Source organism: Gymnoscopelus microlampas (genome assembly GCF_963454915.1).
Source record: "Gymnoscopelus microlampas genome assembly, chromosome: 6".
Classification (NCBI taxonomy): domain Eukaryota; kingdom Metazoa; phylum Chordata; class Actinopteri; order Myctophiformes; family Myctophidae; genus Gymnoscopelus; species Gymnoscopelus microlampas.
In genome coordinates this window covers 36,495,711-36,511,687 of record NC_139943.1, presented here as the reverse complement: position 1 = coordinate 36,511,687, position 15,977 = coordinate 36,495,711, and positions in this window count along the sequence as shown.

The window sequence follows — 15,977 nt, the reverse complement described above, 5'->3', positions numbered from 1 at the left end:
CATGCCAGCAAGTCCAAATTTGGTATGTGGACTTACACCACCAATTGGGACGAGCATTGATTGCTGAAGCCCCGCCCCGTCCTATTATAGCGCCACCAGGAGGCCACTGTGTCCGTTTGAGCACGGGCTTTAAACAGCTATAACTCCAGTTCGCAGCATGCCAGCAAGTCCAAATTTGGTATGTGGACTTACACCACCAATTGGGACGAGCATTGATTGCTGAAGCCCCGCCCCGCCCTATCATAGCGCCACCAGGAGGCCACTGGCTTTAAACAGCGCTTTACACAGCTATAACTCCAGTTCGCAGCATGCCAGCAAGTCCCAATTTGGTATGTGGACTTAGACCACCAATAGGGACGAGCATTGATTGCTGAAGCCCCGCCCCGCCCTATTATAGCGCCACCAGGAGGCCACTGGCTTTAAACAGCTATAACTCCAGCTTGCAGCATATGCCACCAAGTCCAACTAATACCACCAATAGGGACCAACTGTAATTACATAAGCCCCGCCCCCTCTGTCTTCCCATTGGCTGGGCTTTAAACAGCCATAACTCCAGTTCACAGCATGCTACTGAGTACAAATTTGGTACGTGGACTCAGACCACCAATAGGGACAAACTGAAATGTAGTAAGCCCCGCCCCCTCTGTCTTCCTATTGGCTGGGCTTTAAACAGCCATAAGTCCACTTTGCAGCATGCTACCAAATACACATTTACCACGTGAACTTAGACCACCAATAGGGACAAGCTGTAATCGCTGAAGCCCCGCCCCCTCTGTATTGTCATTGGCTGGGCTACAAACAGCCATAACTCCAGTTTGCAGCATGCCACCAAGTCCAAATTTGGTATGTGGACTTACACCACCAATAGGGACGAGCATTAATTGCTGAAGCCCCGCCCCGCCCTATTATAGCGCCACCAGGAGGCCACTCATCAAAGGCACCGCTTCCTTCACACAGGGTGGGATTTTTAAGATACTTTTTGTGTTTACCCTTTAATCAAAATCTAGGTTTTTCCCTCCACATTGTTCCTTGCAATTCCAATGCAATGATATACAACAGATTAACCCCTGCATCCTCAGCTGTTGTGTCAAGTTAGAGGGAAGTAGAAAACACAGAGAGGTCAGAATCCCTGGACACAAGACTGACCCTTGGCATTCTGACCCCCTTGGGTTAGTGGTGTTGACAGAACCCTGGTGGGGGAAGGGAAACAAAACAAGACATGTGGAGACATGTTCAGGCTTCTTCTGAAACAGCCAGGCATCCATTACGAAGTTCATCTCTTGGAACAAAAACTATACAGTTAAGCTGAGTTTGAATAACTTTGTTTACCACACCATCTGGACTGTTTGAAAGAAATGTTTGATACATCTTGTGCCTCTCAATTTGAATGCAAATATATTTGTAATACTTGTTTTGTAAGCTTATCAAACTGCATGCAAATCAGGAATAATCCCCTAACTCTTTATCTCTTAATCTTTGTTTATACTTAATCCATGCTAATCATAACATCCTGCAGGTTGTCGTTGTTGTTTTTGGTGGGGGCGTCAGGTATATAACAAATAGGATTGTCAAATGCTACACAATGCCCTGGCCATTTAATTTCAGCTGTATTTCACTGAGAGCCACTGTGAACGGTATATACTGTATGTATAGGCTTGATTTACAACTATGGCCTTGTGGAATGTCCACCTCCACAGGCCTTGAGGTTGAGTATATTCTACTTCCTTGTGCCTGGATACATTAATGTTGTGAATAGACTACTACCACCACTGATAGATTTGTGTCCCCTGAGAACGGCTTGTATCACTGTTGGCTGTCAGCACATACATTACACCGTTTAAGCGAGAATGATCACCGCCATTAACAACAAAGGAGGCCCAATTGAATAATTTAATGTGGTAGAGGGTATAGTGGCAGAAGCGCATTGCTGATAAAAAAGGAAGAGCAGAGAAAACGATCAAACAGTCACGCTTAGCTCAGTTGGGGGAATATAAATAATGGAATGAGATGAGAGTGATCAGTTATGGTGGCCTGTTCCGCCCCACTGCCTTCTACTTACACTCCTCTCCTGCTGAGTGTCTAGCTGTGGACATCTTGATTGCACTTTGCTGCCTAGCAATGGCAAATCAATACGTTCCATTACGGATGGAAATGCAACAGTATTGGATGTATTTCACGTGAAGTCATAGAAATCATTATGTTGTAGAGGTGAGGGGTAGTGGTGCGGAATTATTCATTCGATCTGTATTGATCTGTGCGAGCAGGCCACAAAAGTTAGAAGCGAATGAATGTGGCATTTCGTTATGATTAGGCCAAACTGCAAGCCTTAATGGCTACTTTATACTTCATTGTGCAACCGCATTGCTTGATGAAAATCTGATATTTACGATGAGCAACACGGTCGTACAAGAAGTATAAATTAGGATTAAAACTATGATGAATTCATCACATGCAATGCCTGCAGGACTCTTTGGATTATTAGGCTATGGCTCCCTCTAGAGGGAGACCAGTATGCATCCCATAGATAAGGCACTAACAACAAGCCTAATTCCCAAACCACTGTCTGCAAGTGTTTTTAGCGGTGCCAACCGCTCTATACGTGGCTTTTGACTTTTGTATGTCCGTCCGTCCGTCCGTCCGGCCGGCCGGCCGGCGGTTTCAGCACGGGATGAGCACGGCATAGAAGCAAACAGCTATAACTTCAGTTTGCAGCATGCCACCAAATCCAAATTTGGTATGTGGACTTAGACCACCAATAGGGACGAGCATGAATTGATGACGTTATCAAAAAGGGGTCCAGGGACCCCCAGCGCCCGTATGAGCACGGGATGAGCACGGGATTTTAAACAGCTATAACTCCAGTTTGCAGCATGCCACCAAATCCACATTTGGTATGTGGACTTAGACCACCAATAGGCACGAGCATGAATTGATGAAGTTATCAAAGAGGGGTCCAGGGACCCCCCGCGCCCGTATGAGCATGGGATGAGCACGGGATTTTAAACAGCTATAACTCCAGTTTGCACCATGCCACCAAGTCCACATTTGGTATGTGGACTTACACCACCAATAGGCACGAGCATGAATTGATGAAGTTATCAAAGAGGGGTCCAGGGACCCCCCGCGCCCGTATGAGCACGGGATGAGCACGGGATTTTAAACAGCTATAACTCCAGTTTGCAGCATGCCACCAAGTCCACATTTGGTATGTGGACTTAGACCACCAATAGGGCCCAGCATGAATTGCTGAAGCCCCGCCCCCTCTGTCTTCCCATTGGCTGGCCTTCAAACAGCCATAACTCAAGTTCGCAGCATGCTATGGAGTACAAATTTTGTACATGGAGTAAAGCCAGCAATAGGGACTAACTGTCATTACTTAAGCCCCGCCCCCTCTGTCTGCCCATTGGCTGGGCTTTAAACAGCCATCATTCCAGTTTGCAGCATGCTCCCAAGTACAAATTTGGTAAGTGGACTCAGACCACCAATAGGGACGCATTGAAATGAGTTAAGGCCCGCCCCAAAGGCACCGCTTCCTTCACACAGGGTGTGATTTTTTTTTCTTATCTTGCAAATGTGACCTCTTTGACTCCATCAAAACTTTTCTTTACTTATTATTTGCTTCTCATAGAAAGGAAAGGACACAGCCGCCTTTCTGCTTCAGTTTTATTAGCCTTACTGCTTTTCTGGCTGATTAGTTGAACAGCTTTTGCGATAAAGCTCAGTGTTTTAATAGCTTCCATCTATATACAAAACAGTAGCCTATAGCTATGTCTCCGTTTCAATACCTCCTAGTTTGGTACTGAAATGTTTGCTCTAACTTCCTTCTGTTATTTATTTTTTGTTCATTCTTAGCTATTTCTTGTAGTTACCAAACAAATGTAAAATAAATAGAACAAAAATGTGTTTAGTTCAGTACATGGATCTAAAAATAAAATAAATACATATACATTTTAGCTTTATTACACTTGCAAAGGCCTTCATTTGACCCATAATGTTCTCCAGATGAATTATGATAAAACAGATTAACCATCCTCTGGCTCCTTATCATCCTGACCTATCCTACAATAAATGCGCAAAATCTCTGTCTGTGTGTGCGTCCGTATCTCGAGAGCCGTCTGACCGACCGACTTCAAACTCAGCACTCGCATTGGCGAGGACCCGAGGGAGTGCCGGTACCCAGCATTGAGTCAGTGGGATAAGCGGTTGTCCAGAACATCTGATCCGACCAGTATACCCAAATATGGGTATTGCATAACTGGGTGGGCATGCATTTCCAACTTGCATAGTTCCCCGGTCTAGTGCCATGTAATGCCATCGTCTAAGATTTCAATTTGTAATTTATTAGCATAATGCAAAACTGGTCATGTTTCTCAGGAACATTGCAAAGACGTTTCTGTCATCTCAACACACAGAGAAAGTTAGTCATGCCTTTGACACATGTTGTTTAAATGACTAAAATGCTGTTTTTACTTGCATGACTCGGTCGTCTTTAAATCAACTACAGCTTGTCCAAAATTCTGCTGCCAGACTCCTAAGTCTGATCACATTACTCCCGTCATAGCCTTCGTACACTGGCATACACTGTATGTTTTATAATACATTTAAATTGTATTTTATTGAATTACAAGCCTGTGCATGGCTGAGCCCCATCATATATATAGCGTATTGCCTTAAAACCCTAACCTTACCTAGCGACCCTATTCTGGGCATGTCATCATAACAGGTGAGGTGAAAATAGTTGATCTACAAGCTCACAACGTGTAGCATTGGCTATTTTTGGTGATGTGATTTGGTGTATAGGGAAAAAAGAAGGGGGCCAAGTACAGACCCCCGAGGGACCCTGATCCACAAAGCAAATAAGGTTTAAGTGGTTAAAACCCTACCATTCTTCCAAGGTCTTATAGCTGTCACTCCGGTTAAGCTTAGATCAAAAGGAGGCGGAGACCAAGCATTTCCACTTCTGGCTGCCAAGCTATGGAACAGTTTACTGAACCTTGTAAATCCATGTTTTCGGTAACAACTTACCGCAATAGAATTGCCTTTTCATCTTTTTTAACTTATTGTTTTATGTAATTTTATAGTATTTTATATTCTAGTATTGTATTATATCTGTTTCATTATGTCATATATTTCTGTTTAGAAGGGGCGTGAGGCCTGGTCTGTTTGGATGTTCAAATTTTTTTACATGCTGCACAAAACTATAACATCCACTGTCTGCCTGTAAGTTCTCAATGTGACACCAATTCAACCGTCATCAACGTCCTCGTCAGAATCTATTATACTGTAACTTTAACATAGCCAACTCTACCACACGTAACAGCAGTGCCGGTTTTCTGGTGTGTAGTTCGTTTGGCTCACTGAAGGAAAGATACAAGCAAAATGCCTGTCGAGTTAGATCAATAACGCACTTCTTTCCTATTGGTTGACAGTGACACACGGTCAAAGTTCACCAATGTTGAACTCCATGCTTTAGACTCGTTGAACACGATGTGACAACTTGCCGCAACTGGATAGAGTGAAAGTGAAGAGAGAGACACAGACACGTTTGAAGTGAATGTGTGACCGTGCGAGTAGGGGGAATAAGCTGCAGGCTCAGAGCTTGCACTAACAGAACTGCACTCACAGAACTTCACTGACAGAATCCTAACCCTAAGCCTACTTGGCTTGGGGGCGCAACAGTTAATCGAACTACTTGATTTACTAATTGTTTTAAAATTAGTTTAATTTGCTTTTTGCGCTACGTTTTATGACACCTATAAAATAGGCATGTGTTTAATCACACTAGTGATTTTAGTGGATTATGAAATATCTATTAGAATTGTTTCATGTGGATTCATTAGATTTTTTTTAATGAAAACACGCACGTGTCTCGAATATTTGATTAATCGAAAAAGTAATGCTAAGAAGATAATCGACAGTTGCAGAACTAAACTCTAACTCTAACCCATGGTTCTATCAGTGCAGTACTGCTGTTAGTGGAGTTCACAAAAGCTGAACTCCACATGAGGCCTGACCAGTTCGCTCAGGCCATTCACTTGCATCGAATGAAAGTCAACAGGAGGCGAATATAACATTTCTGCATGAAATGCACCCTGTACCCTGACACGGATTGGGTCTCAACAGCTGATGATGGCCACTCACTCCCCTATATTCATGCATGTGTGACCCTATGGGACTGATCATATTTTCAAACACCCCAACCGGGACCCTTAAATGAACACGCATGTCCATGCACACACGCCCATGTATGCACACCACAGGTGCTTTCATCAGGATGGGGAACAATACATCTTTATTTGAATGCTTAGCACACCTAGTGCCTGACCTTTCAACAGAACAGAACATGATAAAAGTCTATGTAAGCACTGGAAAAAAATCACACCCTGTGTGAAGGAAGCGGTGCCTTTGGGGCGGGCCTTAACTCATTTCAATGCGTCCCTATTGGTGGTCTGAGTCCACTTACCAAATTTGTACTTGGGAGCATGCTGCAAACTGGAATGATGGCTGTTTAAAGCCCAGCCAATGGGCAGACAGAGGGGGCGGGGCTTAAGTAATGACAGTTAGTCCCTATTGCTGGCTTTACTCCATGTACAAAATTTGTACTCCATAGCATGCTGCGAACTTGAGTTATGGCTGTTTGAAGGCCAGCCAATGGGAAGACAGAGGGGGCGGGGCTTCAGCAATTCATGCTGGGCCCTATTGGTGGTCTAAGTCCACATACCAAATGTGGACTTGGTGGCATGCTGCAAACTGGAGTTATAGCTGTTTAAAATCCCGTGCTCATCCCGTGCTCATACGGGCGCGGGGGGTCCCTGGACCCCTCTTTGATAACTTCATCAATTCATGCTCGTGCCTCTTGGTGGTGTAAGTCCACATACCAAATGTGGACTTGGTGGCATGGTGCAAACTGGAGTTATAGCTGTTTAAAATCCCGTGCTCATCCCATGCTCATACGGGCGCGGGGGGTCCCTGGACCCCTCTTTGATAACTTCATCAATTCATGCTCGTGCCTATTGGTGGTCTAAGTCCACATACCAAATGTGGATTTGGTGGCATGCTGCAAACTGGAGTTATAGCTGTTTAAAATCCCGTGCTCATCCCGTGCTCATACGGGCGCTGGGGGTCCCTGGACCCCTTTTTGATAACGTCATCAATTCATGCTCGTCCCTATTGGTGGTCTAAGTCCACATACCAAATTTGGATTTGGTGGCATGCTGCAAACTGAAGTTATAGCTGTTTGCTTCTATGCCGTGCTCATCCCGTGCTGAAACCGCCGGCCGGCCGGCCGGACGGACGGACGGACGGACATACAAAAGTCAAAAGCCACGTATAGAGCGGTTGGCACCGCTAAAAATATTATTTGAATTGTGGTGAAAAACGGGACAGCTCTATCTAAACTTATCAGAGCAGCATGTATTTTCAGTGGTATCACAATGTATGTTTTGTCCAGGGCACCAGGGGTTGCTGGGAGACAGCAGAAGCAAGGTAGTGGGAAAACAAGGCCAACATCCTGTACAGCTCTACCAGCCAATGGCAAAGAGGGGAAGGATCTCTGACTCTAGAGTAGAGAACCTGTTGACTGCACCTACAGTACTGTTGGGCCACCAAAGTAAGACTCTTAGTGAATACTGAAAACCAGGACGTTTTAGTGGCTTACTTGGACTTAAGCCCAGGTAAGCCTGTGTAGATCCTTGTGTGCTACTGTGCTTGTGGCCAGGCCTTTTACCATACACTATGTACTAATTTAAGTGGTTCCATGCTTAGCCACAAGAGGCTGCTATGATGCCTTGTGGTGTTTAAAATGCTTCATTCATCATTGCAACGCTCTGCTTTAATTGGAGAAGCGAAGAGTTGAAGTGATTGTTCGAGACTAACATTTCACTTACAGGCACCATACACAATTCTTATGAATTGTCCTGATGTTCTGTTGTAATAGCAGGAGTTTGAGGTGGAGCCCAAAAAAACATGTGTAATTCCCCTTTACATTGGGGGATGTTTGGGAATGGAATGAGTAAATTGCTCCAGATCCTGGATAATCCTCATATCACAGTTAAGGTAATCATAATCAATATAGATGTTTGTGTCTTTTGATATCGCCCTTGATATAATGCCCCTCTCTGTCTCGGTCAGTCCAGTACAGGGATTCCCCAGCCTGGAAAATAGAATAGTAACATGGAAAACAACAGGCAATGCTGTCTTTTGCCAACTGACTTTTCAGGGATTTTTTCAGATAAATGGTTTGCATGATCTCAATGTTTGACATATTTTTCCTGCGCCAAATCGTATTTAATTGCACTGAGGCCTACCACACTGCCAACCCTAATATTTGGCATGGAACAAAAAAGGATACCACCCTGGATACAATGTTATTTTCATGGCTGTGGAGCAACTAACCCTCCCTGAAACCAAATCCTCAATTTTAAGTCAAAGTAAATACAAACTGATCAAGTTTGAGATTGTGTGCATACATCCACACCCCTCTATGTCTCCACATCCTGCACAATGAGCACAATCCTGCTGTCTGTCTGTCTGTCTGTCTCTCTGTCTGTCTCTCTGTCCGTCTCTCTTTCTCTCTGTGTCTCTCTCTCTCTCTCTCTCTCTGTTTTCCATGTTGAGTCCCATTAAGTGACTGTGTTATGAAAATGTATTTCCTCTTGCCAAGTGTTCCACTCCTCTCCGAGGATGCCACATATGTCATTGAGAGCACTTTAAGATCATTGCACTGTTTCTGGAGACTATCCAGTTGGCAATTACCAATAGAAACCAATAACAAAAACACAACTCCTAGACTTCTGGTTGAAGTTGGGTAATGAAGGTAGTTTTATGCAAAGAACAGAGGTGGTGGCGTTGCTGTAAAATGGGCTCTGGTTGAATGTTTTCCATTTAAAATCAGCTTGGTTTCTATTCTGCTTTCTCACCCTTTGTGCTCTCTCCCTCTCTCTCTCTCACACACACACATAAACATGCACTCACAAACCCATAGCATTAAACATAAAAGACGCTTTCATGTACCTGGCCAAATTATTTCCACTGGAATGACACAGTTCCGTTGCTCTGCTGGATACAGAGAATGGGACGAGGGGGGGAGAAATAGCAACACAGCAACTTTGTTGCTATGGCAAACAAAAACAAACTCTGAGAGTGTTAAAGTTCTGTTTACATCATAGCCTGGGGGAGTCTTTCCGCACAAAGGGACAAGAGGATCTGAGTCACACACTCATTTAGATATAAATATTAAACAAGGATGCTTGGACCCCTCCAGTGATCAAAAGCTGAATGGTCTCATTGGAGAAGGAGAAAGAACTAGGGGTGCAACTATGAATTTTATTGTATTTAAAAAAAATATGGTTACACTAGATCTTTTGGGGGTGTTTAATCTATTTTGATTAATCGAATAATCGAGAAGCGTGTTTTGTTATTTCTAAAAGATTGTAATAGATTTTTTATAATCAACTGAAATGATTAGTCTTATCCACTTAAGCCCTTTTTATACTGTGACGTGTTGCAAGCTTGTAGATATGACATTTTCGCAATGTTTGCTACGATATCTTTTTTTAAATTGATTATATTTTATAATTGTTTAATTGTATTATTTCGATTAACTGTTGCACACCTACAAAGTACCGCTGTGGAAACAATGGTACACAGACGCTATATCAGAGCCCCCGTGACCTGCAGCCAGGGCAGATGGAAAGTCTACCTCTTCCTCCTGCATACCACACTTTCCCTCTGTCTCATCCTACCTCTTTCTGAAGTTTCCATTACAAGACTGACATTTTGTTTCCCCTCCGCGTGTTCCTGTCTCGCAGGCAGGGAGCTTGGTCAGCAGTCCTGCCACTGGAGGAACTCCCAGTGCTACTGCTTCCAACTGTGGCCCCCATTTCCTCTTTGACCGTTTGCCCCTCAGAGCATGGTGGTAATCACAGTCACACAAGACCATGCTTCAGACTTGTGCTTGTGGTCGTAGCGCTATCTGTGATGTGCAGAGAGAGGCAGTGCAGGATTAACGGAAGGGCTTTAGGTGCTGAAGCACAGGCCACCAAACGGCGGGGAGAAAGTGGAAGACCGAAATTTAAAAGCAGCGGCTGCTGCAGATTATACATTTTACTCATAAACTATAAAATATTTACCTTGTTGGTTTGATAATTTAAAATATATATAGAATATATTTTAAAGTAATTATTATTTATTCAAGGAAGACCTAGACGTGGTTCGCCGCGCTAGCGCGACTGGGTCTGAAGGGAGATCCACCTTAAAACAGAAAATATATCTTCCTTTGATTAAAGGCTTTTAGCATGTAATGACAATCCAACATAATATATTTTGTGTGTTTATAGTGCAATTTGTCCAATTGCGTCCAAAATGTGGTCATGGGTTTGGGCTGTCAACCGTCTACTTTTGGTAGGGGCAGGTTTGTCAGCAATTGTTTATTATACATTAACATCCAATAGCTAAGGTGGTTCGGTCATCTAGTACAGATGCCTCCTGAACGTCTCCCTAGGGGGGTCCTTGGTGCACGTCCCACTGCGAGGAGACCCCCTTAGCAGACAAAGGACCAGATGGAGGCGTTATATCTCCACACTGGCCTGGGAATGCCTCGGGATCCCCCAGGAGGAAGTGTCTAATGTTGCCCGGGTAAGGGAAGTCTGGAGCTCTCTGCTGGAACTGTTGCCCCCGCGACCTGACTCCGGATAAGCGGTTGAAGATGAATGGATGGATGGATAATATCCAATATTTGGCCCATATTTTGGACATTAGGGTGCCCAGAGCCAATGAGATAAAAAGAGTTGCGCCATCTCCGTTCTCCATCGGCTTAGTTATACTGTAATAGCATACTCTACCACACAGATTGGTTAAAATAAAAATGCATTCATTAAAATGAATGAATACAAAGCCTTTCTAGTTGTGCAGGTGGTCTGGTCAGACTGATATAAATGAGTGCCTTGCCCTCTTAAGATTCCTGAACTGAAAAGATGGCATACAGAGTTTAAGCCAATATTGTACATATTTTAAGGGAGGTCATGTTTACAGCAACATAAGCCAAGTGTAAGCAGAAGTTAGATGGAATTGAGATAGACGATCTGAGGGCTTTCACACGTTGCAGTCAGTAGCCTACTACCTTGGAATGCTCCACCTGCCAGACAATAAGTGTCACAAAATTCTATCTCTCGTTTTCTTTTCACAAAGGTATTATTATTGTTGTTTTATTCAAAGGACTGATCAGTCATTTCCAATTTTCCTATTTTTGGTTGCTTGACCGTGTTCCTTCTAGTATAATTTATGTGTAAAACTTCTTACATTGTGTGTGTGTGTGTGTGTGTGTGTGTGTGTGTGTGTGTGTGTGTGTGTGTGTGTGTGTGTGTGTGTGTGTGTGTGTGTGTGTGTGTGTGCGTGTGCGTGTGTGTAATGGATGAGGTTCAAGGAACAGGTATGATTTAGGTTAAGGGTTTAATTTAGGTTATGGATTGGGTTGCTGTTTGAAATGACTACATTGGTGGTCATTATAAAACAATATATGACACAGTCATATACAGTATATTGCTCGCAGCAAGCGTACTTGAAAAGTACTGTCGGAGTCAACTACACTGTTTCAGAGACATAGTGAATGTCATTCTTATTAAGCTATTATTCTTTATGTAATATAATTCTGACCTGAGCGCAGAGTTTAAAATGATCTAATAAATGAACTAGGCTATTGTATCAGACAGAGTGCTGACAACGTCGTCATATGGGGGAGGGGTGGTCTCGGTAAACTGTGTTGTTTGGGCCATTCATCAATCGAATAGACGGCTTATCAGACAATGTCACACTGATAAGTAGCAGTACGCGCGCAGTTTAAACAGAGCGTTCTGTTTACAGTTCATTCCGGGTTTAGATCCCGCCTACTGTATCCGATCATTTACACTCACACATACATGAATAATACATGTTTGCTCTAGACCAGATATGCAAATTACAAAGCGAATTGGACAGAAATGTCCCATAACCATTTTCTTCATCGAACATGGCCAGCATAGCATTCTGACTAGTAATGTACTGTTGCGTTCTATCGTGGCTGGCCTTTTACCAAGGCCAGCCAATGAGGAAAAAGTGACAAGAAACTGTTGAGAAAGTGACCTCTAGCTGCAGCGTCTCTTTACTGATCAGCTCTGCAAGCTGATAAAAATAGAAGAGATTGAGAAAGAGCAGTTGCTTTACAGCAACAGCATATTTACAAGTTTACAGTTGCTGTAAAGGACCATAATTTAAAGGACCCGTACTGGTGTTCTGGCATGTTTAGCCCCTTGACTACGACTCATGCTGACATTACTGCAGACCATTTTCCAAAGCATACCATGGTTTGTTTACTGTAATTTCCGAGGAAACCGTTGGATTCCTTTCATTCCAGTACACAAAAAAATCTACTTGCAGAGACTTGCTTGAGATAGGTAATTAGTCGCACATTTGTCACATTGCATGGTTATTAGTCAAAGTTACATTATCATTGTGTTTTAATGCATTTTAAAGCGCAAAAAAAAAGTCTCTGGAGAAAAGTTTACTCAATGAAAAAAAAAACATCTGATGTCTATGACTTACTAGCCGCACAACGATGTTTAGCCATTGACTCAATTATTCAGGCAATTTGGTGAACAAAGGGAATTGTTAGATCTCAAAATAAAGCCAATGATGGCAGAATTGTCACAGCTTCAGCAATATTGCTGAAGCTGTGAAGACATTAATGATTTGTATTGATGCTGGTATGGTCCTTTAAATGCCCAATATAGTCAGGGAAATACATACATAGGAGCAGTTGCTTTATAGCAGTTTTACATCCTTAATAGGCTACTATCAACCAGACTTCATTATTCAGTTTGCAGCCTTGCCAAAGTCCTCAGCACTTAGATAATTCTCTTGCCAATCGCAATAGCATAAGCGACACTTGTAGCTAGCTATCCTGCTAATTAATTAACTCTAGCCAGACACATATACAATAGCAAAATATATTCTATCCAGTAATGTTACTAATGTCATTGTTGTTATATCAACTGTCCTGTGCAGTTTAATTCCATCTTTGCATTCAAAGGACAAGTCTTGGTTGGAATTCTAACCGAGAAATCACACTGGACGACAGCGCAAGACCCTGAATTGCAAGATAAAGAATTTCTTTAATGGGCATGGCTAGCGATTCAGGGGCTGGAGCCAGGCAACTCTCCCAAAGCTCAAATCAATAGAGCAAGAATCCTTTTCATGATGTCATCAACACAGAATGACTGATGCTCCTTTTTCCCTTTATGATCCAAGGTGAGGAATATTGTTGTTCACTGTTATGTCTTTATATTCAGTTAAGGGTGTTCCTAGCAACACTCAGCTGTCATCTCCTTGTGGGAACAAGTCTATGAACCACCTCAGAGCTTTTCAGAAGGTTCACATTAAGCTCATACCATGAAAGCAGGGAAAGGAGGCGGCCTGCGCTGTATGTTCATCAACACTCATATGGAACAGTTCACACATGTTGGATGCTCTTGGGTGTGGAAGTTGTCATGATGTGTGTATGTGTTCAGAATCTGTGATCATATACTAAATGTACGTGTGTGTGTGTGTGTGTGTGTGTGTGTGTGTGTGTGTGTGTGTGTGTGTGTGTGTGTGTGTGTGTGTGTGTGTGTGTGTGTGTGTGTGTGTGTGTGTGTGTGTGTGTGTGTGTGTGCGTTCAGTCGCGGATGTGCGAACCCATATATCATACATCCTTGAGCATGCTATAATAATCTGTGCTATAATGTGGTTCTGGGCTGCGGTAGTCTCCTGCAGATGGACTGTTTGGTGTGGCTGTGGGTGTGTAATGAGAGGTGAAGTCTTTGTTGAATTCCAGTCAGGGCAGCTATTTCTGCATTGCTTCATGGGGTGGGAGTTTAGGAGGAAAGATTTAGAGCTCCACACAAAGTGTAGTGAAAATAGTCGGCCTGATATTAAGGATGAAAAAAAATCAAAGCCAGGCCACGGAAATGGGATTGCCTCTGACACAGAAATATGGAACTCTAATACTTGAGCTTTTTAAGTATCTGATGTTAGAGTGCCAGCAGCAATAATTTGTGAAAAGTAATGTTTGGGGCATTGCATTTCATTTGATGTGAATTGGCTTTATTATCTTAAGAAGTATGACGCGTATGATGTCAATATGAGGATTAGTATCCTGTGGTGATGAGGTCTTGATGCCAGAACAGGGCTAGTACACAGCAACTCTGCAATCTGGAACATATTTTGTCTAGTCTGTATGGTAGTCTAGAATATGTTAATAAGTTAATAAAATATAAGTAGCACATTTTGCAGTGGTAGGAGGTGATTAAGAAATGTAGACATCAGTGTTGGGTAGGACTGGTTGGCACGTGACACTGCCTGAAGCTTATAAGCACCGCACTCCCTCGGGTCCTCGTGCATTGAGGACCCGAAGTCGATCGGTCAGGCGGTTCTCGAGATACGTGAATATACACGTATCTTGTATACGTTTTGGTCATTTTAAGTCAATAGGGTTCTGATCTTGCTGAAACATTGAAACCTTGCTGAGTCATACATCATAGATATGTCATAGACTGACCACATTTAGTACAAGATAAACATTGTGATCCTGAGATCCACATGATTAGATTTTTTCCCGTCTTCCTCTCACACATGTAGCTCTCTTTCCCATTTTTACCTCCCAACTACCTCTCTGAATAATGGCGGGAATTGGGAAATTCGCAGTTGAGAAAACAGGTAGAGACTACTGCTCTTCTCTGGGGACAGATCATTCTAGCATAAATACAGTGGCTGGCCAGATAGAGTACAGTAGTTAGTTGACACGTGTTCATAAAAATGAGCTAATACTGACTTTAGAAGTGCAGTGTTCCCCTCTGGTGAGAGCACATTGGCCTCCTGTCTGGCTGTACCCTAGTCCCTGCATCACTACTAGCTTCCTAAACTGTCTGCACCTTGTCATGGGCGCTTTGTGCCTGGCAACGGTAGTCCCTCGGTATGCAAAGACCGGTCCAGGCATCTGTCTGAGACTGTCTCACCTGTGGAGCAGACTGCGTAGTTTCCATCCAGTGGAGACACTGGGTCACTTGACCTTGCCATGATAGAAAGTAAGGCCATTAACAGATGGCTCCAAGCCTAAGTCCCCACGTTACTGTGTCCAATGTGTAACCATAGAAACGGAATAAAAAAAACACTCCATCACAAGATGCTACGATTAGATTTCTTGATATTAAAACCACATGGTTCCAGAGTCAGACACCTTCATCTTGACTGGCCTGACGAGAACTCTGTGACCTCATGCAGGGATGTTAAAGCCATTAATAACATCTATAAGCATTCCACACACTGGTATTCTACTCACTTACTGTATAGCCAACAGCTATGGAGTGCCCCAAAATCTTCTAACATTTCACACTTCATTTCAAACAGTGCCATTCGTTAGTACAACAAAAGTAGTTGTTACTCATTAATTACAAGCATTTGACACCTTTAATGATGTCATGGTACATTTCTTCTGGACTTTAAATTAAGTGTTAAGTGTTTTTAATTTGCTGCCAGCCACCTCCACCCCCTGCCATATCACATCCTTTGTTTCGTGCTAATAACACCTTATTATGCATTTTGGGGTGTTGTAAGAAGCCCACTCTACTTGGCCAACCGCAGCCACTGTGGCGCTAACTGAAAGACTTAAACAACAAGCCCCAGCAAGCTCAGCGACATCTCTGAGGAGGAGCTTCATCTGTGGGTCATGAGACACATATTTACTCACAGGAGTGTCTCTGAGGTGAACTTGCAAGATGGATGGATGATAGAGGGAGATAGGATCTTGCTCAGATCCTGCTTGTACAAGTGAGGACAGCAGCAACACTTACAATGTAGTAAAGCTGGCCAGACAGAGACAAATGCAACAGCAGCAGTAAGCCAGTGTCTATTCCTCACCAACAGTTTTATTTGCAGACTTGTATTCAATATCTGCAAAAAAGGGGAAC